Consider the following 27,369-nt stretch of genomic DNA (forward strand, 5'->3'; position numbering starts at 1 on the left):
CAAGCCCGACGATTGTTTACATCGTGAGATTTTTAAACAAGCTGCTAAGTAATTTATTCACGCCCCCCTCGTCATTAAGTGCCCCGACCTCTAACGATTCGCACGATAAAGAGTAACAGCGGCGGCGGCGTGCATCGCGTGTCGACTCGCGCGATCGGCCCGTGAGACACGATCGTCGTGAGAGCTCGCGGAGGGAAATTCGGATGCTCCCTCCCCTCCCACTTAAGGGAGGATCTCGGAGACGATTCACTCTCGGGCGACCGGGTGCGAAAGCCGCGCCCCGCCTCTATAAGCTAATTTTACGTTGAATAAAAACGCGTAATATCTCTGAAAGGGAAATCCATTTAACGTTCGCTCCGGCTTCTCAAGATAAATTGCTTTTCGTGGGGGGGGGGGGGATGCCTTTCTAAAGCGACATTGCCCCAAGTTCGGGAGGGTGGGGGGTTGACAGGGTCCCTTTGCGAAAGACCCGAGACCTCCCTCGAGAAATCCCCCCTGTTTTGGCTTCGTTGGCTGGTGGACGCAGAGCGTAACTGTCAACTATGACCCAACAATGAGAGCTGGGCGCGGGCGCGCGTATACGCAGCCGAAAATCCACAGGGGGCGAATATCTCAACGTAGACCTCAATATGTGTCCGGGAACCGTTCTCCGCGTCTCTATGCGTCTCGGCGGTATTGAGTATCCGCGCTCCCCCGGAAAACTTGGTCTTGCCAAACATCGTACACAACACCGCCCCCGTCGCGTCTAGGAGACATTCGCCAGATTTAGTGAGGCGGCAGCATCCCGGTGCTTCCTTTATCGGATTTCTTTATCGAACTCTTCGAGGTATAGGCGACACCCGTAGCCAGGTATCTCTCCCGCTATGAAAGGGAAAGACTTACGAAATTACTCCGCCTGCAGTGTTTTTTGTTATTGCGCGGGAATGCAGTAACAAAGGTGAAATACGATGGCAATACTGCACTGACAGAAAAAAATGGTTCCAGTTACCACAATCTCACTACAATTTATAGTCATTTTGGGAGCCACCACATTTTTATAATTCTTCCAACTACGTAAACTATGGTTGACCGCACAATGTATCACAGTTCTCATAAACACAATATTGGTCCATGCAACTTATGATATGGTTGTCATAAACAAAACGAGCTTTTAATTTGTTAATTTGTTACTATAAATATTGCGATAACCACAAGTAATATTCCTCGGTTTTTATTATATGAGAATTGCGTTCACTACACTGAAAAAAATTTCTGGTTGAATATGGACGAATCAGATAATTCCTTTAGGATTTACCAGAATTTCTGTAGGATTACAGGGATTACCAGCGAACATACACTGAAAAAAATTTCTGGTTGAATATGGACGAATCAGATAATTCCTTTAGGATTTACCAGAATTCCTTTAGGATTTACCAGAATTTCTGTAGGATTACAGGATGGTTACATCACTTTGCACTCGTAAAGAATAGTATCAAGAAAGCCTTTTTCAAAGAATAGTTAGAAGCTGATATTTTATAGTAAATTTTTAAAATAGTTGGCACCACTGTGTCCATATAGTTGCTATTGCTAATATTATAGTTACTATAAAAATGATATTTCTACATATTTTTCTATCAGTGTGCTCTATTCTATTTATAATTTATCTCGTGACAATAGCGAGATTGGAGTATGACAGTTATGAATGCGATAAATTGAAAGGCAAATAGTTTTCGCATAAATGCGTTATCGTTCGGGGGCTCCGCTTATCACTCCCGATTGTTAAAGAAATTACCTCGGCGTTTGTAAATCACTCTAGCGCGTTCCGATAAATCACGTCGGCGAAACGGTCTATTATTTATTAGGCTGCAGCTTTCTGATAAATCGCGGTGGCAAAACAGTCTATTATCCGTCGCAGCGGCTCTCACAACGCGCCATTAGTGGCCTTCAAAAGGACTCGACGCGCGTCAGACCGTCATCGGGCAGTTTGTCGCACGACAATCGCACCGGTAATTTTGCAAAATTAGATCCCGCCTAGAAACCGCCGCGAGAAACCACAGACTCGCGAAAGGGAATTCGCGCAGCCTCGAATCGCCATTTCTCTTTTGACCTTTAAACTCCCGTCGAGCCATCCCCCCCCCATCCCCTCCTCCCTCATTCTTACCCTTTCGATCCGATTACCGGACGAGATTGCAACGGACCACCTGGCTCGTACGGGGAATTACATTCGCCGTCCGGTCGAGAGTGGCGTCTAGACTCTACGTCTGAAGCCTCGCGAAATGGTAATCGGAACCTGTCCCGGACCGATCGTCGCCGTTCCTTTGCGACCGGCCAACGTCGAGACGTCGAGGGCGCCGGGGAGAGATCGCCGATCCGAGACCTTCCCCGGGTCGTTTCCTCATCCACTCGGCGAGAGAAGAGCCCGAGAGTCCTGAGTTTCTCTCGCAGCCCGTCGCGGATATCGGCCGCTGCGAGGATATTACCGTCGCCCGGAAGGAAACCGGCGACGCGTGTGCCCGCGAGGAGGCATATCCGCCGTGACGTCTGTGCGCGAGCGAGGGGAAGGTCGCGGAGGAATCGACGTCGGATCGCGATGTGATACGGAATTCGTTTGACATCGAGAGCGTCGGGACGTGCGTTTAGCACGGGTGAATCCAAGAGGGACCATTGCCGCTGGCGTGCGCGAGCTGTGCCCTCGTCAATACGTGCGGGGCTCGGCTCTTTGACGCGTTCGGAACTGATTTTTACGTGGAGGACGGTTACGGGACTCCCGTTCAATTTCTTTTTCTTCGTGTCCCACTCCAAGTAAAGCCAACGGCACGCGATACTATTTTTTTTTCTACTGCCACCCACAGAAAAAATTTCCAGATCCGGACAAAATGCAAGAAATACAGAAAGATAACATCAAAATGTCACAACTCTAGCTATTACACTTGAATGTATATCATAAAATAGGTATTTATTATAAAGAAAGGAATATTTTTATCTTAAATGAAAAATTGTAAAATCTAGAATAAAATGAATACGGTCTTTTGTCGAATATCGCGGTGCCAACTTCGTGCGTTGTAAGATGGAGGGAAAATTTATTCCAAACGCGGGAATATATAAAGTTACTCTTGTCTCAATGTAGTAAGTCAATCTTTTTTAACTCGATAGACGAGAATAAGAGTTATTGATTTTATTTTGATATCGTCCTATTTTTATACTAACTGAGGTTGAGAAATATAAAAGCGTCGACAATATTTTTTGTCTCAATAACCGAAATCCTTTCTGAGGGTGCGGATTTCCTGCGAAAGGCTGGAGACTTTTAGACGAGATGATTTAAGGCTAAGCCTTGATTGGCCCTCGTAGGCAATCCAGTAGGAAAAACGGTATCGCGTGCCGTTGACTTGAGTCTCGACTGACAATGAAGTCGAAATAAAACGGCACGTGAGGCCCCGCCGTTCGTTTTTATAATCGGATCCCGTCTTATCGTATAATTATCTACTCCTTGTGAAAAAAAACAAATTCCGCGACACGTGCGTTACAAAACTTGCAGTTGCAGGAAATCTGGCGGTGCAAACGTAATATTCGGGCTTCTCGCATATTGCGTACGGGTTTACGGGCGCAATAAACATGCCAGTCCCCGGCCCTCTCTTTTTCTCTCGACACGCACAAACGACATCTCCCGCACGCCTAATTTTTCGCGCGCGCGTCTGCCACGAACGTCCATACCGTGGGCGCAACGTGACGTTCGCGAAAGCGCATAAAATTCGGTGGCAGACAGTTATGCGGCGTCCCCCGTCTCTTTCTCCCTCTTGCTTTCTTTCTTTCTTTCTTTCCGCGCGCTGACGCTTGGACGGCTCCATTTTACATCGGCGTCACTCTCGAACGCGATAACGAACGGAACGGGGCGAGCAGTCGGGCAGAAAAAACGAAGGCCGGCGGTATTTTTAGTCCGGGATCCCGCGACAAAAAGCCACTCGCGGCGTTTAAGCGGCTTCGTATCTCGCAGGTGTTCCGGATGGCGACGGGGACGACACGGTGTCGCTTGTTAAAATCGCCTCCCCCGGCGTTGCAGTTTTGAATCGTGCATTTTTGCGGACGTCTTTATCCGCCGCGCCGCTCGCAAGAGCACATCGACACGGTGGGACGTATCGTTCGCCAAGAGCGATACGCGAATTGGAAAGTTTTATCGCGCCGACCCGGGATCGTCGAACCCGCCCGCCTCGTGTCCTCGAGCCCCGATCTCGATACGAGGAGGTAGGTAGGTCTTCCTCGGAACCGGTCGTGACCGTACCTACGCGAGACGTCGTTAATACCGCGCGAGAGCGAATCCACCTACGAGCGGAGGAGACGACCGCGTCGTAACCAGCCCGAAAAGAAAGCAGCAAATCGCTCAGCTTGGGGAGGAGACGAGGGAGAAAGAGGTGGAATCGTTAAAATCGTTAGAATCGTTATTTATCGAACGCTCCTGAGACCTTAAAGCGCAACGACAGTGCAACGGATTTCGACAATTTATCTTAACTGCCGTACAAAGAATCAAACTGGCATAATATAGCATAGTGAGAAAAAAACAAAAAATTAAAATGGAAGCACGTAAGTTTAACGGAGAACAATAACTACAAAAATATAGAAAATACTTTGAGAAAGATCGAGAGAGGGAGAGAGAGAGAGAGAGAAGAGAGCGGAGAATCGTGGACCGATAACAAATGGTCGTGAATCCCGCGGAGCAGGAAGGGGTCAGCGGGGAGAAAGAGGAAGGGGGAGGGGATTCTGCCGGCCGTCTCTCGTTATCCACGCCACACGGCGTCCGTGTGACGTCATGGCGCGCGTGTGGTGTGTGGCCACGGCAGATACATCAGGGGGGCTCGACGCGCATCGCATCGCGCGTTCCGCATCGTGTGCACGCACACGTGCACACACACACATACGCAGGTGCGCGGCGCGCCGAGGTGCAACTCCTCGCGAGCGCGCGCGCGCACACGTATACGCGCGCGTGCGAGCGTGCGTGCGTGCATGGTTAAACGGAGTCGAAGTCGAGTCGACTCGAGTCGAGTCGCGGCGGCCGTGGAAGCGTCCGAGGGACGAGAGATGCACGACGCCGCGCGGTTCGCCGGCGTGTACCAGCGGAGCGGGCGCTGGTAGGGGAAACCGAGGGGCCGGTAGCCGGCGCGGCCGAGAGGCGGCGGAAACGCACGAGGCTCCGACCGTCGGCTCCGTCGCTTCCCCCACCGCGTCGGCCGCGCGCGCGCGCTCTCTCTCTCTCTCTCTCTCTTTCGTGTCTCCTCGCTCGCGTTCGCGACGAACTTCGCGTCCTCCCCGGAGCCAGTGTGTCCGTGTCCGTTGCCGTGGTGGGATCGCGGCGCGTCTCCCTCCGCGCTGCGCGCTCCTCTTTCTTTCGTCGCTCTCTCGTCATTCCGTGCAGCGAGCGAGCGAGCGAGCGAGCGTGCGCCCGCCCGCCGTCGCGACGCCGGGCTCCAGCGTACAACGAAATATTTGGAGAAACCGCCCCGTTTGTGTGCCTGTGCGCGAGCCGCGAGTTTCGGAGTAAAACACCGGCGCAGCACGGCCGTGGTGTGTGCGCGCGCGAGCACAGCGACGTTCCCATGTGCGCGCGCGTACGTAACCGCCGCCGCCGCCTCATGTTTACGGATCTGATTTAGTGTTGTTCTCGATCGCCTCTGCTCGGCGGCGCGCGGCAAGTGACTGCCGGGGCCGAACGAACGAACGAACGACCGACCGACCGACCGGGCTCGGCTTCATCGTCGGGACTGTGAGCGCCGTTTTATACGCGCGGCGCGTCGGCATCGGGCGCGCGTTTTTATCAGGACACGAGGGACAATGGATTAATTCTCGCCGGGGCGAGACTGCGGGGCTACTAGGCGGACGCAGGCGACTGCGACCGGCTCGCGGTTGTAGGAGTTTGGAGTAAACGCAGCGGGAGTACGCGATAAATCAAGGTGAGAATCCCGGCTTTGTTTTCGAGGAGGGTTGCTCGGCCGCGGCTCTCTCTCTCTCTCTCTCTCTCATTGACCAGCGGGTCTCGGCCCGCCGAACCGAACCCCTCGCGTCCTCTTCCTCTCCGCGCTTCTTCCTCCGCTGCGTCCCGCTCTCGGACGAGACTTTCTCCTCCGCCCCTCTCGGCTCTTTTCCGCTTCTCTCTCCGTCGGCTCCCCCGGCGAATGCTGCAAACGAGCATTCAACGAGCGCGCGGCGTATATTCCACGGCCTCCTGTCCTCATCCTCCGCGCTGCTTCTCGTTCGCGCAAAGGCGGACCCGAGGGAGAGAGCAAGAAAGAGAGAGAGAGAGAGAGAACACGTCGTTTCTCCGGATTCGGTCCGGACGGATCTTGATTGCGAGTCCGCTCTCTACCAGCGAGGACGACGACGCCGCCGCCGTTGCCGTTCCGTCCTCTCCCCATGCAAATCCACACCGGCGGAAAGTCTCCGCGGCCGAGAGAGCCGCGCGCGGAGAATCCGCGCGTTGCGTTAAACGAGGGTCCTCCCGTCGAGTTCGATAACCTTCACTCGGCAGATTAATTGTGAAAAATTGAGCGATCCGCCGCTGTTTCGAACGCGATGTGAAAAATTGATGGTCGGCAAATGTTTCGCGCGCTCCGTACGAGATTGCGCTCCGGCCTGGCTGTCGGGGAGCAAAGTCGGAGAAACTAGACAGATTGCAACGAACAGCTGTCGTCGAAAGTCGACCGGGCAGTTTTCAGAGAGGAGTGCGTGAAATCGGAGATAATCCTCCCGACGGAAATACATACGCGCCGACGTCCATTTTCAACCGGCATAGATTGACTTCGATCTCGGTTCGACTTGCTCGTCATCTTTTTTTCAATGCTTGAAACAAGAAAACGTGAGACTGAAAGAAACCGTGAAAGTGATGGACGATGGAATTAGTAACAATTAGGACCGGTGAAGGATTTTGAGACGCCATGCGGATTTTGAAAGAATAATTTAATTGTCAGTAAACGTTTCAGCTATAGAGTCGTTTCGGTTCAAATTTCAAGAGAGATAAGAACGCGAAGGAGAAAATTTCCGGATCCAATGCTATTACACTTGAAGATATCATAAAATAGGATCGACGTAGCGCCAGTCGTGTTTATTCTAGAGAAAGGAATATTTTAATCTCAAATGAAAAATTGTAAAATCTAGAATAAAATGGATATCGTCTTTTGTCGAATATCGCGGCGCCAACTTCGTGCGTTGTACGACGGGGGGAAAATTTATTCTAAACGCAGGAATACAAGTTACTCTTGTTTCAATATAATAAGTCAATCGGTTTTTAATTCGCTAGAGGAGAATAAGAATTATTGATCTTATTTTGATATTGTCCTATTTTTATACTAAATGAGATTGCGAGAAGCGTAAATGCGTCGAGAATATCTTTTGGTGTACAGAAATCCTTTCAGGGGGTGTAGACTCAGGGGGCTCCCGCGATACGCGACACGTTTTTAACGAGGCCTGCACGGAAAAAACAATGTAGCTGCTGTAGCTAAAACTTAGCAAAATAGGGACAGCTAATATTTTAGTTGTGATAGCTCAATATTTTGCTACTGTGCCTATTGTATTAGGTGCGACAGCAAACGGTTTGCCGTCGTAGCAAAATATTGAGCTACCACAACTAAAACTATTAGCTGTCCCTATTTTGCTAAGTTTTAGCTACAGCAGCTACATTGTTCTTTCCGTGTGCGCTCGTACGCAACGGAGACATTTCGGGGCCGAAATGTCTTAATACGCTCTCGGAGTCGACTCGCATAAATTCGCAGACAGGATGCGCCGCGATTCGCGGCTAGACGCGTTATGATTTATCGGACGCGTACACACCGGGAGGGCTTAATGCAGTGCAATCATTGTTATCCCGCGGGACGGCGGATGCTTATTTGCTTAATATCCCGGCTGATTGTACGAATCTGCTGCGCTTTCTGCGCCTCGGAGTCCGCGTCGCGGAGGTTCATATCGGCGAAACGCGTACGTTGCGTACCGCGCGCGATCATAGACGAATGTTGCCTATTATGAGATAGACTTCTAACGCGAGATGGCAGGTTTTCAACGTCCAAATCGAGGGAGAAACCGCTGAGAGTATTGTGGTGTACAGATTTGCGGCATTACTGGGCATTTTTTGAGGCAAGATTTACCCGGAAAATCGTGTAATCGCGGTACAACGCGGCATTTTCAACAACTTTATGAGAGTTTTTCGAAAGTTTGCCGTACATTTCACCAGTAAATGTGCACTGAGTATAATTACTAGTGAAATATGTATGGTAAAATTTCAAAAAAAACTCTCATGCAATTCTTTGAAATGCCGTGTTGTGCCACGATTGCAATATTTCCAGAATAAATTTCGAAAGAAAGTTCTCTCGGTGTACAAACATGTTTTGCAGCAAACAATCTGCTAAAACGTCGAGTAGAAGCCCGGCGAGTTTCGTGTATTTTACCGCGTATGCCCACAGTAGAATTTTCATTATCGCAAGCAATTGTATGATTGATTAAACAGCACGTGTTGCGCGATAGGACTGGAAACAGAAATTATTTGTTGTCGCGCTCGTTTCTACTCCATTATTTACTTCAAGGTCCATCATTCAAAATTAGATGACACTTGGTACATACGTTCCAAAGAGACTCAATAGCGCCGCTAATACACTGACTTCACCATCGGCCGCTGAAAAGCCATTGAAAAGTCAGACACCAGTAACGGACGACCGCTGCGACGGGCAACGTGTTAATCGTGTGTTTTCCTCTAAACAACTCGCCAGCTTAGTCAGCGTACCGCTTCTTCCTCGAGAGGCGCATGCTAGTTTCGAGAGACACATTGCCTCGTTAAGTGGAAACACGCGCACGTTCGTGCTGGATTTCCGAAAGGAGGCTGCGGTGTCGCTCATGGTGTAAAGCCTATCACACAATGCCAGGCAACAGGCAATAGGAATAGAGAATAGAATTTTTGACGCGTTGGATTCGTCAGATATTTTCTACCAACCAATCCAACGCGTCAGAAATTCTATTCCCTGTTCCTGTCGCCTGTTGCCTGGCATTGTGTGATAGGCTTAAGGATACAAGGTGAAACATTGCGCGCGTAACCAATTTTTGGGGGAAATTGTTCATTTTGGTTCTTCCTGCAACGATGTGCAGTTTGAAGGTCGATGCAAATTTCTGATCGGTCAGTTCGGTAGTTCGGGCCACTTCTGATTGGTTGACACTGCGCATCTGATGGATGCGCAGTGCCAACCAATCGGGGAAACCGGAGCGCTCGTTTCATTGTTTCACCTTGTATCTTTACACCATGGTGTCGCTCGTACCGTGTCATTGCCGTGTCACGGTATGTACACGCGTGCGGATGGAACGCCATGCCAAAGTGTAGGATTCACTACCGTTGCGACGATACGCGAAGTCGCGCGAGCGCGTCGTCGGTTGAGCTTGTTTCTACAACGGACGCAAAACGCAAGACGCTAAGCCGCAACGCAAGAAATCGGCCAGTGGCGGTCGGTCATTCTTCTCACATTTGACTGTGATCGATCGATTTCAGCGTCCTGCGTTTTGCGTCCGTTGTAGAATAAGCTCTCGGGCTCGGCGATCGCGTTTGTTTCGGGGCGTGTCCGCGCGAGGGGATCCGCGCGAAAGCGCGCACGCTGCGGACGCGAGCGTGAACCGCGAGGGAAAAAGTCGGACTCTCTCGCGCGAGCGACGGAGCGCTCGTTTCATTCTCGGGCGCTCGCCCACGCCCCGCGGGACGCGATCCGCGGGTAGGAAGGAAGCGCCGCGAAGCCGCATCCGCAAGGTTTATCTGTCGGGCTTTTTTACGATTATCGCGCGCGCGTAGCTTCCGGCGCGGCGCTCTCGTTAAATTTGCGCCGCGTACACACGCACGTGCGCACGCGAGCGGGCGGGGCGGGCGCTATTTACGAGCGGCGCCCGCCCCGCGTATTTTTCGCGCGCGAATAGATGTTCCCGAGGGGGAAACCGCTGACCAAAATCTTGTACACCGATGTCCACTAATGCCCAGTGGGCATTACTTTATTTTATTATCTTGTTCTATCTTATTTTAACCTACTTTATCTTAGTTTATCTTAATAATGTCCCAGCAAAGCGTAATGCCCCAAAAATGCCGCAAATCTGTACGTCACAATGGCCCCAGCGGTTTCCCCCTCGGATGTTCCCGAGAGGAAAACTGCTTACCAAAATCTTGTACACCAATGCCCACTAATGCCCAGTGGGCATTACTTTATCTTCTTATCTTATCTTTATAATGCCCCAGCAAGGCCTAATGCCCAAACCAATGCCCAAAAAGCCTAGTAATGCCACAAATCTGTACACCACGATGCCCTCAGCGGTTTCTCCCTCGGATCTTCCGCTCCGCGCGGCTCGGATTTGGCGCGCGATACCGGCCCGGGCGCTTTATCGCGCCTTAATTTTCCCAGCGCGGACGAATCGGGTATTTACAAGCGGCGATAAGGACGACGCCGGGCGCCGCTTTGTAAGTTCGCCGTAGGGAGCCGAAAAGGTGCCGCCGACTCGCCGCGGCGTCGTAACGCCTAATTACGCCCGCCGCGGACACATCGTACATATTTGCATCGCAAATCTTCCGCCGGGTAGCCGTCGACGTTGCTAGTTTCGTTTACCCTAGCCTCCCGCACGAATACACCGCGGCGGAGAGATCGAGACCGATATGAATATCGAAGGAACGTATTGTGTATATGCGCATACGATAAATATCAATGTCCCCTAATATTGACGCTTATCAAACCGGCCTCTTAAATTACCGGCCTTTGGAGAGAGAATTCGAAGACGAGGAAGAACATGGTAATAATAATAGTAGATTCGAAGATACTCGAAGAGGATTGCGATGTATCAATAATTTATATCTCGCTTGAGAGAAAGCAGATCGTTGTTCTTTTATGTCGTGTATCGTAGCATACACTCGATATTAAGATCCCGCCTTCTTTCCTCCTCTCTTCCTCCCCCCCCCCTCGCTCTCTCTACAATATTGATAGATTATACTTTTAAAATATCAGAACATTCCCAAAGTATCGGAATATCGAAGCAAAAGTATCGATATTCCGAGCATATCGCAGCATCGTTGCTTATACCGTCGTAAAACCCTCGACGAAGTTTCCGCAAAACCCTCGATATAGAAATTCCACATCGCCATAACGGAAAATCCTCGAATATTCTTGGCCGCGTTTAGGACAATCGCCCCGATCCGATCGTTGCCTGGCGCGATGCTATCTTATCGTTTACCCGAGGCTCGCGTGACTCTCGACTGTTTCGTTACGCGCAGGTCGCGGGTTTAATCTTCGACCGAAGTCGTGCAATTTCGGAATGTGCTCCGAGCCGCGCGGATCTCGTTAAGATTCCCCAGCGATAGGTATTACCTGCGTAAACAAACATGTTAAACGCGACGTCAACGAACGATCTGTCGTGCGTTTTGGGGAAAACATATAACTCGAAGCTTCGCCAGGCCGGGATCATCGGCGCGCTCAAAAAAAAAAGATCCTGCAACTGCAGCAACAATTTTCTAGGTACGAAAAAATAACCGAGATATGTGCAGAAATAACCAACGCAAATAACCAGCGAAATCACATATGTTCTGTACTTAATCAATTTAAATAACAGAGACAGACTCTAGTTTCGAAAATTAGAAGAAGATAAAAAGTGATTTAAGCCGAGATTGAAGCTAATCTGCGTTGGTAGAAACGAGCATTGGGTCCGGTTTCGCCAACGTCGCTTAACTTTAAGCTTAGCTTAATTCGTTCTTTGTCTCCTGCCAACTGTCCAGGCCTGTGTCCACGATGCTAGAACTTGGTCGAAGTTCTAGTTCCGAGAAATGTGCAGCCAATCAACTTGCAGCTTTTATGGAATAGCTGCAAGCTGATTGACTACACATTTCCGGAAACTAGAACTTGGACCAGGTTCTAGCATCGTGTACACGGGCCTTTACTCTAGAAAGAGACAAACATGAATTAAACTGACAACAAGATTAAAGTTGAGCGACGTTTGGTGAAGCCGGGCCTCAGTCACGAGGCCTAAACTGTCCAGAAGGTAATACAATGTTGCTGCTACAGAAGTTTTGCAAACTTGACAATTTTCCAACGGATACAAAGCCTAGCGAGAAGTGTTTGGCGCGACACTTGGAGATCTGCCTGCGTGTTAGTAAGACACTTTTTCGAAGTGGCGGCAGATTCGGTTTGCTCTACTAGTTCCGCGAGAACCGCGTGGGGAGGGACGTATAATACCGCGCGGCGTTTCGCGTACGTCTACGTACGTACAAGGCCAGAACGAGAAAGATATAAAGCAGCTTCCGTTAAGGATAAGATTGAAAGCCCCGCGAGAGCAGCGACACTTATGGACGACGATAATTACCCCGCGGACTCGTTTTGTTCGTGCGCCACGATCGTCGCCTGGCGAGGCAATAAAAAGACCGAGTTCTCTCGTTTGTAGTGATATATCGTCCCGCGCAGGTGGAAGACGTCTGTACGGGCGAGGGGGCCGCGATCCCCCCCCTCTCTCTCTCTCTCTCTCTCTCTCGCGAACCTTTCGGATATTTTAGCGCCCGTTTGGGTTCTTTTACTACTCTCTCGGGCGAGGCTGCCGCATAGCCGGCGTAATTAGAACGCGCTATAATTGACTCGTTCCGAATGCCGGCGAGAAGGTGAATTATGTCGCGGACGCGCGCCGGCTTCGGATAAACGGGATGGAACCGGGTCGAGCGCTTAACATCGAAAAACGATACAATTTGCTCCTCGGCACCGCGCGATTACTTTACGGGCGCTCCGTCGGGGGAGGGTTGGGGCTTTAGGGCGACAAGGCGTTAAGCCGCATAGAGCGATTTTATAGACTAGCGCTCCCGCTGGAAGAGACTATAAATCATTAACGAGATCGGGGAGGGGGCTACGCCCCGTTGCGGTCCCCTTTTATTTCCAAATTGTTCCTGTACCTCGGACCGGACGATTATTTAATCGGTAAATGCTCCTTTACGCGATTGTTAATGTAAAACTTGGTCTCGTTTTGCTTCTAGCACGTTTACAGACTTCGGCGTGAGATGTCGGTTGCTTTGTACAATTTTATTTTCGGTAAAGTATTTGTATGCTTAAGGACTGACGCGTCTTCCTGCCTTCAATCGTACGTTAACCTCGTCCCCGGTTTATAGCATCCCCCGACGGCGTGATCGATCGAGAGTGCACGAAACATACGCGCGTCTCGCGGGAGACACGCGGATCTCTCGACGCTGGCGGGCGAGAATACATTTCGCCCGACTCGCTTTGTCCGCTTTGTCAAAAGTGTACTCTGGCACACTCGACGTTGCGGCCCCCGCGATGCTGGAGGACGCGTCCGTTTTGCAAATGGATTCGCGGAGGCTCCGGCGGCTTTTCGACGCGCTCGAGAGTCGGGCCCCGGCGCCTAAAAAAATGCGTGAATGGCGGAGGCGATCCGGAGCCGTGAAAAGACGGGGGGGCTTAATGAGAGAAAGAAAATGTTTACAGAGGCCCTGGGTAGAAGAAAGGGAGAGGTTAAATCTGCGCCGTCGACTGCGCGCTCCTGGTTTTCGTTCTTCCTCTTTTTTTTTTATTTCGGATGCTCGACAAAAGTTTGCGGCTCTGCTGCGTTATATCGCGGGCCTGGCAATCTGGATGAGGAGCATTAGGAAAAGAGCGCCATTGTCGTGTTTTCGCGCTCTCGAGAAACATTGTTATTTACGACGAAACTTGGCCCGTTTCGCTCACGAATGATAGAACGCGTTGTACTTTCGCGGGCAACATCGAATCCGTATACTTCTCCGACCGCGACGTGGTAATTTATCGAAATGGCTCGTTAAAATGCGCCACGATTGCTCTTAATATTGACATTCATTTATTCCAAAAATGTGGATTAACAGAGAGAAACGTGAAACGTGAACGTTGTTTGATATTTTAACAATTGAGCGAATATATACGAATGTCCCCGCTGGGATGAACAGCTTCTGTCAAAGAAATTTTATTATTACGGAAAAATTAGACAACGAAAGACGCTACAGAGGCGACAATGCGCGCCTGTAATGCGTTATGGCAATGCACGCGTGCCTTTTGTGGTGACTTTATCGTTTCGTCATTCCAGTTCGCTATGCGGCAACTCACGCATTTGCATTTGTATCTGCGGTATGACTCACGTCAGCATCGCAACCGTCTGTGAAAAATCTTTACAGATTTAATGTGAAAAATCTGTATAAAGGTGAAAGAGAGAGAGAGAGAGAGAGAGAGAGAGAGAATAGAATAGAATCTTTATTTATTAAATAAAGAGCTCTGGGACAAGTTCCTTAAAGCGTCAGACAAGCTACACCGGAAAACTAATTACGAGTGAGAAAGAACTTTTGTATAATGAATGTGGTGAAAAGTGTAACAAAAACTTTGAATATACATAGAAAAATGTATAGAAATATAAGAACAAAGGTAGTATACAGGAAGATGTTGCAGAGAGAGAGAGAGAGAGAGAATAATATAGTAAGGTAGGGAGAAAGGGCCAGTGCGGGCCGTCCGCAGACGGCCGTGCGAAATTATCCAATGTGGAACTTTTTAATCATTTTATTAATTAATATCCAAACGTTTCGACTCATTTTCGGGTCATCCTCAGTGAGGCTAGGATCAAAAAATGATATTTGGTGCTACGAAAACTTAACAATGTAAAAATTTAGATTACGAATAAGAACAATCAATACCTAAATAGACACAGAATGTACGCCGCTTAAATGAAATACTGTCATCGAGAGTTATCCTCTGACAAGTTCAAACCGAGGAGGAAACCGCTGAGGGCACTGCGGTGTACAGATTTGCGGCATTACTGGGCATCACTAGTCATTTTTTGGGCATTAGTTTGGGCGTTATAAAGATAAAATGAGATAAATAAGATAAAGTAATGCCCACTGGACATTAGTGGGCATTGATGTACAAGATTTTGGTCAGCGGTTTCCCCCTCGGTTCAAACAGTTCTTACGGTTCTCTTCTCTCGCGAATAATATACCGCTTATAAACATCTAAAGTTCGCGCGCTGGAGATTCGACGATAAAATGAACCTGCCGATAAGAGACGCGGAGTAGCGATAGCGGAGATATCGTCGTCTGCCAAATCCAATATTTGAGAACCTACGATTCGTCAGCCGTACGTTCCCGCAATCTGTTAACACTCTCTTAATCCCCCGTTCCCTCGCGATACTTTTCCTCGGCGCGAAATTTCCGCGCGACATCGTCGGATAAGATCGGCAAGATACGTCGAGGGGTCGAGTCGACGGGACACCCGAACGACACTCGGAAGCCACGGGAATGCGCAATTTCCACCGCGCGAGCTTGTCTCCGGCATTCTTCACGGGTGCCGTTGACGGACGCGGATTTTTCCGCGCCGCGGAGGTTAAACGCAATTATTTTCGCGCATTACGCGCGTCCGCCACGGTGTTTCCGTTCCCGTTGTTTCGCGGAAAAGCTCAACGAGCGTAGTCCCGCTCCACCGGATTTTTTCGCCCCGTTCCCCCTCCGCAGTTTACCGCCGCCAGCGTTTTACGAGAGAATCCGCGCGCGCCGAGCCCACTTCCGAGCCGCCTGTTTCCTCCCCGCTTCCTCCCTTCCCCGCCTCCCCGTCCACGCTTCTGCGGCTGTTCGTCACGGTTTAAACGGAGAAACGAGAAGGAGCGAAAGCGACACCCTCCCTTTGTCTCGCGTTCCTCCTCGCGTCGGGGCAGGTGAAACCGCGATACGCGTGTGCGTGCGTGCGTGCGTGCGTGCGTGCGTGCGTTCACTCGCGCGTGCGGGTGCATCCTCGCTACAACATCACTTATTCACTAACTACAGGTTTACGGATCGAATCTTTGCGACAAACTGCTCGTTGTGGCATCAACCCTAATTGTAGTCGCTCTGTGTACAGATTATAATGGGATAACGAGGGATTTTTGTCGATCTCTCCTTTCTTCCCTGCCATTGCCTTATTGTACGGCAGATATATTTTTGCCACCTTTATTTGCAATTTGTATATAATTTTTTGTCTATAACTTTGCTTCATAAATGTAACAAGTTTATTCTTAGCTGTATAGTACATGTACATATTTCGGTTTAGTTGATTAATATACAGGATGGACAGATGTCAAGGATCCACCTGGTTTTGCATTTTATTATGCTTATCATTAAATCAGACTGTGTATATATTATATCCGCTCATTGTTCCACTGGAGTTCTCAGTCAAGATGAGTATTTCCGTCTACGCGTCCACGTACTCAAAGTTGAAAAATAACGATAGAATGTTGAAAAATAGGTTGCGCGGCAATTAGAAGGAATGACAGACTTCGTTATTTAATAAGCGCCGCGATGTCCGAGATCGCCGAGGACGTGATTTTAATAATAAGCTTCCGGAGATGCGAACCGGTTTTACGTTGGATCCAGTATTTTCCGATAATCCCGTCGCGCGAAAACGAGCCACACGCGTCGCCGTTAAAACCGCGGTTTCCACATAACAATTACGTCGTCGTTAAACCGGTCCGCGTTATCGTTAGCGGCCGGACTTGCGCTGCCGCGATTCCTCATCTCATTTAAACCGGGAGGGGCGGCTCGTCTCGCGTGTCTCTTTTTTTTCGGCGCGCCCCGGGGGAAACGTGGTCTCGCGCATGCCTTGTCGCGCTGGCCGGAAGAAAGCGCCATTAGGAAGGATTTATCGCCGATTCGGGGCAGCCCACGGGCATTGTTTACCTCACAAAGCGCCAGCGTGGAGCGAGACAATGCGCGGGGGAACCGCGCATGAGTCTCTTCGCTCGCCGGTACAAATCGGTTTCGCCAACCGCAGTTTCATCGGGCTGAAACTGCCAGTTAGCGATTCGTCGTGCCTGTATCCACGTTACACTATTAGCCGTAACACGTAGAAAAAGTTGAGGCGTCCAGGATCGGCCGGGATTCGCCAAATCGAGAGTGCACGCGCGCGCTAATGCAATCGTTAACTTCTTTCACATCCGGTCGCCGTAGAATCGGAGAAATTAATCCCCCTTTTTGCCCGGCGGCTCCTCCACAGTGCACTAAAAATTAGTTGGCTCGTGAACGTTTCAATAAATGGCACGGGATTTAAGGGACTGCTAGAGCGATTCTGCACTTTTGGCACCTTTTGCTCCTAGAACTGTCGATTCGTGAAAACATTTGTATAATATACAAATCGTGTGGCTTTTGTGTGCAGACCGACAGTCCCACTGTTCAGATTAAGTGAAAGAACAGCGCGGTATCATCGAAATTAAGTTTAGAAGCCTAACAAAAAATCTATTCACTTGAATAAGTTATAGGTTAGGTAACCCGTAGACTTCTTGTTAAGCTCCTAAACTTAATTTCAACGACACCATGCTGTTCTTTCACTTAATCTGAATAGTGGAACACTGTCGGTTCGGACACAAAAGCCACATAATTTGTATATTACGCAAATGTTTTCACGAGTTGACACTTCTAGGAGCAAAAGGTGCCAAAAGTGCAGAATCGCCCCAGCATCCCCTTAACGGGCACCCACGGCGCTAAATGCGCGAGCATTCGCGAGCGCACGAAAGGCTTACATATAAATTAAGATAATCCGGGTTTTAACGGTAACCCCCGTGTAGGTTCAACCAGTCCCCACGTGGCGCCCGACATCCGCGGGGCACCACCTCCGCATTTCCTACGCCGCGAAATGAGAGCCCACGTGGGAGAGAGAGAGACCGCCGCTTCCCATCCTAATTGAGCAACCGCGCGTAATTCGTGCGTTTCGCTAATGCGCGTGTGGGCTGCACATTTTCGCGGAATCGCGAATCCACGTAGCAGCCGCGCGTCGCCGCCGACGAAGACGAACACCGGCCTCTCATTCGTCGTGCAAATTAACACCGGAGGAAACGAAGGGAGGGATTCGGTTAGCGTCTCCGTCGTCCCGAGGCCTCCCTCGCCTCGTCCAGTCGTCTCTACCTTCTTCCCTCCACCTCCCCCTCACCGCGGGGGCTACCGCAGGAATCTGCATCGAAACGCCGAAGGTCCCCCTCTCGGGAGGTCGCGAGACCCCCGTGGGTCGCCGCGAGATCCCCGATTGTGAGTCTTCGCCCGGGAATCTGCGGGTCTGCCCGTTCCACGAAGCGACGCGCTTCACGAATAAAGGAACAAAGTGTCGTCTCTCACGCCGCGGGGCTGCCTGATTTACCGAGAGGAAACGGTATTCAGACGCGCGAGAGGACGAGGGAGGTATAAAAATAGAGTATAGGAAAAGGGGGGAATAAAATATACAATATTATCAATGCACGACCGGCCGTACCGGTATACATACGTGGGAGATGGAATAAAGCATGAATGTGCTGCTACGTTTTATCTTTACGATCGGTTAGAAACAAAGCATGAAAAAGGGACGCCGCGTTCACGTATGCGATAAAAAGCAATGTACATACCTTTGTTCTCCAGATACGCGCGCGCGAATTGATTGAGATTTTTGCAGTGATGATCACGAGTTTTGTGACAATTAATTATCTTGCGCGTCATTTCGAGAGGAAACTTTCTCGCGAGTGTCGACTGTTCCATGTGATTATTCGCGGGAACAACGGAAAAGAGACGACGGAGGAGTTTGATCGCGTGCCGTGAAATCATAACTTTGTTGTTTCGTCGGGACGCGTAATGCATGGGCAGATGCGATTTTGTCGCGCGAGATTTTGCTCGCTTTTCTCCGTGCAACCTGTAGTTTAAGGCATGTAACGCACGGTAATAGAATGTTCGCGTAATCGCCGCGAGGTAATTTTATAAATTACAGCTTTAAAAGACACTTTAACGACGCTACGCTGTGAATTAAAATCAAGAACTTTTCTTTTCGCTATTAAAGAAAGGAAACGGCCGAGTACAATACGCGCGATGAAGAAAAGTGTGCAGGGATGCAAGCTTAACGATAGGCGACCGAAGAAATGCAAATCAAATCAACCACGGGCATCCGTGTGACGTGTTCTATAATTCGGTCTCCAAGTCGTAGCAACATTTTACGGCCGCTTAAGAGGCAAAATGAATTCTTGCTCTATTTAATTGTACTCCATTCCGCAAACTACGCACAGCACTACGTAGAGAAATTCACGCAAACTCCGGTAGGAGTTCGTGCTCGTTTCAGCCTGGCAAGTTTTACCTACACGTACGGTACAACCATCCTCTCGGCGTAATAATTACACGCGCTCAATAATAATCGTTCGCGAGATAACGAAAAGCTTTCAAGGCGGGCGTAATCAGCGTCGGCGAGAGTGGAGTGTACGGACTTTTCGGGTAATCGTAATTTAGATTACAACCGTGTTCGAGGCTGGTTACATTGATTCAGAAAATTTAGCATACAGCTCTCGCGGGAGGCGAGGTTGGGTCGATAGCAACATCACCCTTGGAAAGCTCTTTCAAGGGTGAACCCTACGACGGGTGGGCTGCACGTCGGTGGTGGTAATGCCAGGCGGTGGAGGTGGTGGTTACGCTGATGGTGGTGTGACTATCGACCGAGTGCCGACGACGTGGAACGTCGTCGTGGTTGCGCCATAAGATTTCTTGCCGTCTCGCGCGGTTTCTTTTTTTTTTCCTTTATTGCCGAAAGTTTAATCAGGCGTACGTTTCCCCGGAACATCTCCTTATAAATTATCTTTCTTCCGTCGGAAGGGGAAAAAAATGAACTGGACGCAATGAAATATTCACGTCTTTGCCAAATTACGAAGATCCCTGACTCGTAGTTTCGCCAGAGGCGCGATTGCGAAGTTTTTACAGGCGACTGAATTTTTCCCGCGTAGGTTCCCTCATAATAACCGTCTTTATTTATTATTTAATTAAACGCTCCCCTCGTTGGGGAAGAGCGACCGCGGCGTTTCCGCTAAATTTCAAGTTTATGTTTAACTAGACCATATTTACGTAACAAGCAGCTCGCGCCGTGTTGATCGACGACACGCCCTTCGTGGAAGCAAATGCACAACGTAACCGAGTCTTAATTAGTTTCCTCGTAGAAGCCGCGGAACAAGAAGCGGCAATGTCGGAAGCTACTCGGGCGCACTCCCTATTGGTCATCGCGCGCCTGCTCTCGACGGGGCGCGCTTTGTTTTATCCGCGATTAATTAATCCTCCGCCGGGCGAGTTTGCGATCGCGGTGCTCGCGACCGAAGTAAGATTTCTCGTGGTACGCGATGTGCAAATAATTCCGGTCGCGTTCGCGCTCGTGCATACGTATGCGCGGGTCCGAGGAAACGCCGGCCTCTCTTGTCCTCGTCTTGTCCGCGCGAAAAAGCCACCGTTTCCTTAAACGCAGCGCAAAATAACGACGTACTTGCCCGTTACGTCCGAGCAAGTCGTTTTCAAACGATACCGATCCTGTGGCGGTCGCAGGTGCGCGAATTCTTCAGAAAAAAATTTCCAAAATGCGCAGGTCGCATTTTAATGCATACGAGTTCGTACGGTGAAAAAGAATCTGCATTGATTAAACATCGGGTAGATTCGACCAGTCGTCTGTCGGAAAACGGACGAATCGGAATTCCTTTAGGATTTACCAGGTGTGTAGTGAAGTCTAGCAAACTTCTGCTTGTGAAATATCGAGCCCCATCGTACTAACTAGAAATTCTCTTTGGTTTAACCAAAATACATTCTGTCATACATGTCTTTTTGATACAATCAAAGCATTTTTCTCAGCGTAGGTATATTAAACAATGCGACACGTGGACTCGACGATGGTCTTTCGACCTGTAGGAATTTCTTCGACACCTACACGGAGATAATTTTCCGAGGGGGGAACCGCTGAGAGAGCATTAGTGGTGTGCAGATATGCGTCCTTGGTGGGCATTACTAGGCATTTTTTGGGCATTAGTTTGGGCATTAGGCCTTGCTGGGGTATTCTAAAGATAAGATAAGATAAAATAAATAAGATATTAAGATAAAGTAATGCCTGGGTACAAGATTTTCGTCAGCGGTTTTTCCTTTGGAATTTTCTCTTGACATTTAGCCTGAAAATCATGTAATCGTGCGACAACATGGCATTTTGAAGGACTTTATGTATTACCACGCATTCCACTAGTAAAATGTACGGTAAAATTTCAAAAAGCTCTGCGGAGTGTCAGGTTGTCCCACGATTACGTGATTTTCAGGATAAATTGTAAGAAGAAATTCTCTCCCCGCGTAGATTGTCAAGCGGTGTATCGCGAGAATTCTTAAAACATGCAATACCTAACTATCTAGTGAGGGCACTGACCTCTTTTCCTTTGGATTGTCAAGTAACGTTTTTTTTTGTGCTGCAGAATTTTAATAATTACGCGGAGAGGATCTTCTCTTACAGTTTACCTCGCGTAAACGTGGAACAACATTCATTTTGAAGAACTGCACGAGACTCTTTTGAAATTTGACCATACGTTTTACTGGTAAAACACGTAAATATACTAGTAAATTTTTTATACTCGTAAATTTTAAGAGAAAAGTTTCTCCGTAATTACTAAAATTCTGCGGCTCGCCAAAAAGTCCTATTATCCGTGTAGCTTACGTGTGTCACGGGAGGAAAAAGATTTAAAATGGCTGGCTTAGAGAAAATTCTCCCGAAACTGCGCGACGAAAAGACCGCGAATTTAATATTTTTAACGCGGTCGCGTGATCGATCTATGTAAACTCGCGATAAATTGTGCAAAGCTGAGATGTTATCAATTACACAAAACAATCTCCGTTATCTCTTTCGTGTGTTATAAATCGTAAATAGATAAGTCGCAGGCTCCTATGGTTACATTTTTCTGAAACGTCTCTCAGGAATGATTTTAAGAATTTCCTGTATCTTTCCGGGTTGGAGCAATATTTGGCGAAGGACGTTCGAAAATATTATCGTGCGTCGACGTCGCGCTGTGCGCTTTATCTCGCTGGCTCGTAGATAATCCGTGTAAACGCGTTGGATTTGCTCCGCGTTATAGGTACGTTAGACAGGGACGACGCAGGCGTTGCGTATCGGCCGTGCCCGACCTGTTTCTCCCCGGGCCTCGGGCCCGTTGAAGCGGACGACGAGCGGGGAAACTTTATCGCGAACGCAACGAACGGTTGACAGCCCCGTGATGCATCGGTAGCGATTTGCATTGGCGTCGAACGCGCGGGAGCCGGCTGCGAATCCCGCGAACGAAGAGAGATTCTCGCCATTCTTCGGCCTGCATTCCGGCTGCACGTTTATCGCCGAGCGAGCCCGCTGGATTCTCATCTCGCGTTTACCTAGGATTTCATGTTAAACAAGTCGGGGTAGGAAGAGGTGGCCAGGTTTAACGCTAAGTGATTGATAGCGACACGGCAGGAATATTAAGGTTTTCGGTCTATTGATACTTGATTGTGCTATTGACTTAACATTTACATATAAATGACTCAGAATTCTCCGAGGGGTAAACCGCTGACCAAATTCATGTACGTACACCAATGCCTACTAATGTATGCCCAGTGGGTATTACTTCATCTTACAAAATAAGATAATATATTATAAACTTTAGAGAATCACTTGACCATGTGTGGCAAATTTTTATGTTTAAACTCACAACGTTTCGACCATAGTTTGTGGTCCTTTTCAAGTGATAGTTTTGTTTTTATAAATTAAGATCAGTTCTTTTGATTTACCATACGGAATTACTGACAAAACTATCATCAAAGTTAATCGGAAGAATTAACCATCGAAAACACTATTTAATTGGTTTATCCGATGGAAATTTTTCTCAGTGTATCGATGTCCAGTAATGCCGTAAATCTCCTCTCTGTACACCGCAGTGCCCTCAGCGGTTTACCCGTTCGGAATTCTCTCAAAGTCGAACGAGATGTGTATGCGCGATCTAATTAAACAAAGCTAACATTCTCTAAATTGCTTATTAATTAATTGATTTGCCTCGGTTCCAATTATCCAAATTTTTTTCCGACACCAAGGTGGCTCGGACAGGAATTTTCGTCGGTTTTAGACCCAGTCTCATTTGTAGATGCGTAGAAATAATAATCGTGAGCCACCGGAGAAATTGATTTTCAAATTCAAACAGGCACAAATGCAAACACTCTCAAACGAGCGAACTGTATCTTAACTGTGTTGACCTTCCTCCAGGTTCCTCCGCAATATTGACGTAAAGTCGGATGGGATAGACGCGATATAGACCGGTTCAATTATAGAGTCGTGATTGCCAGGTAGCTGTAACTTGCTGTAACTTGCAACAGCTTACTCAATATATTTTGCTATCGTTTTACCTTCTCGTGGTTATTTTCGTTAGCGTTATCACAATCAACTTGGCCTTATCGTTCGATCGCTCGTCTTCGCTGGCTGTACGATTACCCCGATAATTATTATTATAATATTTCTTATTACGCTCCTCCTATCGTAATTTACTTTTTAATCAGTTGCTAACTTAATTGATTTAATTCTATTCCGCATTAATTGCAACGTTGTATGTTTCGTTACGTTTAAATTTATTTTACAAGAGTCACTTCCCGTGAATTTCACGGGCTCGCAAATCCCGGTACGGTAACTAACGCGTAATTCGTCTTTCATCGAGCTTGTAAAATTCCCGCAACGGTCAGATTCTCATCGTAACGCTCACGGATTCCATAGATAGCCGTCGCGATAATGTCGCCAATTTGTCTCGTGGAAAGCGCTTCCCACGCGTTTGCACTGGCATTCACACTCGCAGCGCCGTGACTTTCTAAAGCGCGAAAAATAATCAGCACAGCAAAGTAGAATGACATCGATTAGAGAGCCATTGTATATAATTCGTTTATATAAAATACAAATATAACATAAAGAGTCGATATCAAGGTTTTGAATGCACGTGTAATATTGGCAGAAATGTTAAAGTAATTCAAAGACAGATCTACACATTTTATTATTATATGATACAAAAACGAAACTAATAAAGGTTTATAATTAATAATCGTCGTAGTTTCAGCACAGAATGCGTGAAATTCGCGCTATTATTAAATTGTAAATCGCGGATGGTTGAAATAAATTTGAAATTTTAAGTTAAACACACAAGGAACAACTTATACGACTCGCGCTGAACAACGCAAATAACAAATTCTCCACCGGGTCGCAGGGTTCGCAAGAAACCAGTTGTAAGAAGTTCGTTGCCTGCGCTTCTCTCACACAGTGCGTCGTTAAATATTAAAGGCGATATTCGTAACGAATAGCTCGGAAAGAAGTAGTCACGTTTAGCGCGGAAAACGAACACAAGGCCCGGCCTCGGATACAATTTTCCTTGAGAATAATACGGTTACGCTGCCGTTTTTCCTCTTACCTTGACTTCGGATTTTCACTTAAGCCCGCGCGGAGACTTACGGCACGCCATTTAATTCTCACGAGTAATTAAGCGGCGCGAGACTGCTCGCAAAGTATTTGGAAACGCGGTCCAAGCCGGTCGCTTATCTGCGCTCGACGCGTTAAGAGAACTCATAAAGGACCGTTGCCATAAATCGGCTTTTGCTGCGATCTTAATTAAGGGCTCTCTGCGGAATATACCCTCTGCGAGGCACGTTGCCAAACGCGCATTCCCGCTGTTTCAGATATTCGTCGCCCTGAGAAATATCGCATCGAGTCGTCGCTAATGACAAGAATGCAGACGCCATGTTTATCGCTGACTGTGAAATTTCTGAAACATTTAAGATTGACGCGGTGAGAATTTTCTTTTCATCAAACTTACCCTGAAAATCGCGTAATCGCGGGACAATGTGGCATTTTGAACAACATTTTACTGGTAGGATGTATGGTGAAATTAAAAAAAAACTCATAGAATTCTTCGAAATGCCATGTTGTCCCACAATTGCATGATTTTCGGGATAAATTTTAAGAGAAAATTCTCTCCGTGTAGAATTAAAAAAATTACAATTAAGCTCAGGTACAATCGACTATAACTGGCAACGCGTTTTTAACACAGAAAATTTATTGCGAAAAATATTACCAGCCAGGGTTTGAACCTGGACTTTCCTACACTCTATGCGTCTCACCAATTCGACCACTGAGGCATGTGGTAATATTTATCGCAATAAGCAGTACTAATGTTGTCATCTTCGTTTATCCGGGGAGGTCCAGGTTCAAACCCTGGCTGAGGTAATATTTTTCGCAATAAATTGTCTGTGTTAAAAACACGTTGCCAGCTATGGTAGATTGTAAGCTTAATTATTGTTAGTCGTGTACAGTTGTCAAATAATTCTTAATGTTAAAAAAATTATATGTAAGCAAAAGTTGCACCGCGTGTCGAGAGCTCGCAAAGCCGCTGGAATTATTCAGAGAGATGACAAATACCTACAGATCTCTCTCTCTCTCTCTACCGCGATAAATATCGTCCGAATCGTCGTGTTATCTCGCATACGTAATCGAAGATCGAACCACGGGTCAATCCCGCGTGGCCTCGAGCGTGTTTCGCATAATCGTGAAGGCACCCAAAGACGTGTCGGGGCACCTCTTTCGGGGTCAATATGTCAGGTGAACGACAGATCGTCCCGGATATACGAAATTTAGAATCCGAAGGAGGTAAGGCAGCCGCATAACGAGCAGCGGATATCTCTCTGACCCCTCCGTTCCTATCTCCCGTCTCTACCTGTTTACCCATTTATCTCCCGATCTCTCCTCTTTTTTCCCCCGCCGAGCTTCTCTTTGCTTTCTCGCTTCCCCACACGCGCCGTCATCCGCGCGGCGTGTAAGGACGATGATTTACGGTTTTGAGGTCCCGTCTCGCTCGCGCTCGTCGACCACGGGACGACGAGGGCCCCTCTCTCTCTCTTCCTCCGGGAAAAACTGCTCGGCCGGTTCCAGCTGGCTTCTCCACGGCGCAGCGTCGAGACGCGCCGAGATGGTCGTTGCTTTTGCTGCCCGTCGCACGTGAAAAGTAAATAGCGAACGTGGCAACGACTCGTTCATCCTCCACAGCCTCTCGCAGGACCGCCCTTGCCTTCTCCCGTCTCTCCCGCTATCTCGCGTTAGCCGCGAGCGGGCTTTTCTATGAGCGTCCAGCCGCGACAAAGCGGGTATACGCCTTATCAGCGTTTCCATCGGACGTTCGGGTACGCGGCCCAGCGTTTTCTGCATCGTTGCGGTTTTAACGAAGGATGAGCCCGGCGGATCGAGGGCGGCGACCGACTTTTGTCTTCGCCAACGTACTCGATGTTCCTGGTGACGATCAAACGATCGTGAGGGGCCACTCAAAGAATCTGGATCGCTTCGCTTCACACCTTGCGGCTCGCGTGGCTTTGGCGGAATTAACTCGTACCGGGGCGATGACCGAATTCCGTAATCAGCGAGGCGGCGTTACAGAATCGTCTCATTGCTAATTTTCGAGACGAAACCGTTCCTTCCCGCCACTTATCCGCGAAACAAACACAACTCTCGTCGATCGCGGCGATAACGCGCCAACGACGAAATCATTAAGGGGGCGGATGGCTGTACAGTGCCAAGTTTCGGAGCAGCGCGCGATATGTATCTCGTTTCGATGGCGATACGTCGATAGCGGCACGTGATTCAGACAGAGCCGTTCTGCCTCCGATTACCGCGAGGCATTTTTCTTCCCCCTCCTTCCCCCCCTCTCTCTCTCTCTCTTTTCTCTCAATCGCGAGCCAAGGTGAGTCGCAAGAGCGAACGCTTTCTGGGACTGAGCGCTTCGCGCCTCCACGGGGCGACGGATCCAATTAGGCGAGCGCATGAATCCATAATTCATTCCCTGATTAATTAGCGCGCGTACACACAGGCGGAAGGTGTGAGCGAAGGAAAGGACGCGGGGGACGGTGGATGGTGGAACGATGGGGAAAGGGGCGTGACGAGATCGGTGATCCTTCTCGGCCGCAGTTTACTCGCGCGATTGTGGTGCGTGTATAGGTGTGCGGGGCGCAGCCTTGTAAGCGCGCGCGAACAAAAGGAATCGCGTTTACCGGCCAGCCCCGCGATAGCACCTAACGTGCACGCCCCGTGTACTTGCGGCCGCGAGGTGTGTGCGAGGGCCCCCTCGCTCCCTCGCGTCGTTTTATAGGGAGATAAAAGATATCCCGACATGACAATCTCGCTTACCAGACCCCGCGGGAGATTATTACGAGGCTGTGCATCAAGTTGAGATTCTCCTCGCAGAACGTTGTAACGTTATTACAGAGGGCGCCGAGCGCTCCGTACACGCGGCCGGTAACGAGTGCTAAAGACGCGATTGATCTGATTACGATTTTTCACTTGTATTTATTACTTGACGATTTAGGCCCAATTTTTATCAACGTTGCTTAAGCTTAGCTTGATTCGTCCTTTGTCCTTCCAACTGTTACTTTAGAAAGAGACCAACACGAGGGGGAAACCGCTGAGGGCATTGTGGTGTACAGATTTGCGGCATTGCTGGGCATTACTAGGCATTTTTTGGGGCATTAGTTTGGGCATTAGGCCTTGGTGGGGCATTAAAAAGATAAAATAAGATAATAAGATAAAGTAATGCCAAGTGGGCATTAGTGGGCATTGT

At 48.7% G+C, this 27,369-nt stretch overlaps 1 protein-coding gene across 1 annotated transcript in view; it reads left to right on the plus strand.

The window, feature by feature from the left end:
• The first annotated feature begins 5,115 nt into the window (after positions 1-5,115).
• Positions 5,116-27,369, plus strand: part of LOC105570134 (frizzled-5) — a 38,239-nt gene continuing 15,985 nt past the window's right edge. Inside the window, exon 1 of the mRNA XM_012027101.1 lies at positions 5,116-5,918. The gene's annotated coding sequence lies outside the window, so the exon portion shown is untranslated. The remainder of the gene's footprint in view (positions 5,919-27,369) is intronic.

This window comes from Vollenhovia emeryi, unplaced genomic scaffold (assembly GCF_000949405.1).
Source record: "Vollenhovia emeryi isolate VEMERY1.0 unplaced genomic scaffold, V.emery_V1.0 DF939121.1, whole genome shotgun sequence".
Classification (NCBI taxonomy): Eukaryota; Metazoa; Arthropoda; class Insecta; order Hymenoptera; family Formicidae; genus Vollenhovia; species Vollenhovia emeryi.